Raw genomic sequence first — 2,189 nt, forward strand, 5'->3', positions numbered from 1 at the left:
AGGACTGGAGAGAAAATTTCAGTCAAGAGAACTTGAATAATACCTAGAACTGCATTGTCCAGGAGTACCCTCCGGAGTGACCCCTGAGTACTTCCATGTATGACAAAACAAAACAAACAAACAAAAATTTACCTAAAAATGGTTATTTTATTTGTGATGGTTTTACAGTTAATAAGACTTCTGTGTTCTGCTGTGTGATCTATGCAGGAGAATGTTCCAAGTGTACTTGAGAATAATGTTGATTCTGAGAGAAGAGAGGGCGGAGACCCGAAAGCAGGGACATGGTTACCGCCATTAGCCCACTTAGGCACCGCAGAGTAGAGGAGATATCCAGTCACACAACAGAGGAGAGAGGGAAGGAGACACGAGGGCAGGGGTGAGGTAGCCACCATTACCCCTCTTAGGCGTTGCAGAGGAGCTACCCAGTGCCACGCCACAGGTAATAGAGGAGAGAGGGCGGAAGATCTGAGGGTAGGGGCATGGTTGCCTCCACCACCCCGCTTAGGCGCTGTAGAGCAGTGCAGTCTCCGGCCACTACAGAACACTTTAAAAAAACACCCTGAAATTCTAGCACCCCAATCCACCCTACACAAAGAACAATGGGGAAACTAAGAAAGACATCAATCAATAGCTGGAACAATGGGGAAACTAAGAAAGACATCAATAGCTGGAAGTAAGGAGAGAAATTCTAACAGATTTACAAATTCCCCAAAATGCAAGAACTTAATAGATGAGGACCTAAAATCAGCATTTAATGTCTTAGCAATGGAATTTAAAGAATCACTGATGAAAGAAATTAAAAAATTCATAGACAAGCAATTCATCCAACTCAAAGAAGAGCTCTATCAGAAGATTAGAGAGGTCATACAAATAAAACTAAGGGAACTAACAAACATGCTATCAAGCCACAGCAGCAGAATTACATACATAGAGAACTGTATGGATAAAATCAAAGACAAATTACAAGCCAGAAACAATAAAGACGTCAACAACAACAATATAGAATCTTTCATAGAAAATATATAGTTGGGTCTTAATTTAAAAAAATTTAGCATCTATCTTTTGATTGTAGAATTTAATCTACTTATATGTAATGTAACTGTTTTTACTAGGGATGTTTTCATTACCATATTTTTAAATATTTTATGGCTATTTTATAGTTTCTTCTAATTTCTTATCTTGCCTCTTCCTTTGTGGCTTGATGACTTTATTTAGTGATATGCTTTCATTTCTTAATCTCTTCTGTATTTTACATCATTGTATCTTGTAGGCTACACAATTGTTATAGTACAAGTTTTATTAAGATTTCTAGTCAACCATTTCACATGTGCTTTGAGAGCTGTACCACAGGTTGTAGCAATGGCATTGGCATCTTTCAGGGAAAAAGATGAGGTCCTGGAACTATTGCTTTTTATGTTCCCTGGGTCTAGAACCACTGAAGAATGCTTTCTCCATTAGTTCTAGTCCTATGACCTGAAAGCATAAGCCCTGTCAGCAGCTACAAAAATCTGAGCATCATACAAATGTACCCAACTTTAATAGGAGAAACCAAGCTGGCACATGGTAGAGGAGAAATATTAAGGCACCATGTTTCTTTTTTTTTTTTTAAATATGGAACGCTTCACGAATTTGCGTGTCATCCTTGCGCAGGGGCCATGCTAATCTTCTCTGTATCATTCCAATTTTAGTATATGTGCTGCCGAAGCGAGCACAGGCACCATGTTTCTATCTTAAACTCAAGACAGCATATCCAGTCAAGCTCCAATATATGTGTGCAATTGGATGCCTTCCTTAAGTCACTATTTTAATATAAAAATTAGCCTCTTTCATATAAAGCCTGTGTGAAGTACTTAGCACTATCCTTGAGATGTTTAAGTTTGAATGTAAGTATTCTTTATTAACCATTTCTCGGTTAATTCATAAATGTGAGACTCATTATTTCACTTATTTCTCAAGTATAGATCCTATGTTCAGAACACATTGTTAGCAATAGCCCAAATATGGAATTAAATTGTCTGTTAATAGGCACTAATAATGTTGATTCTGAAAGGAGAGAGGCAGAGACCCGAAAGCAGGGACACGGTTGCCGCCATTACCCCACTTAGGCACCTCAGAGTAGAAGAGATATCCAGTGCCACGCAACAGAGGAGAGAGGGAGGCAGACATGAGGGCAGGGGTGAGGTAGCATT

At 38.9% G+C, this 2,189-nt stretch overlaps 1 non-coding gene across 1 annotated transcript; it reads right to left on the reverse strand.

Annotated features, from left to right (window-relative positions):
• Positions 1-1,605: 1,605 nt before the first annotated feature.
• On the reverse strand, positions 1,606-1,712 carry LOC126005589 (U6 spliceosomal RNA). The gene has a single exon (XR_007494636.1). It is a non-coding gene; the product is annotated as a U6 spliceosomal RNA (small nuclear RNA).
• Between the last annotated feature and the right edge of the window lie 477 nt (positions 1,713-2,189).

The sequence above is a fragment of the Suncus etruscus genome, chromosome 3, assembly GCF_024139225.1.
Source record: "Suncus etruscus isolate mSunEtr1 chromosome 3, mSunEtr1.pri.cur, whole genome shotgun sequence".
NCBI classification, from domain to species: domain Eukaryota; kingdom Metazoa; phylum Chordata; class Mammalia; order Eulipotyphla; family Soricidae; genus Suncus; species Suncus etruscus.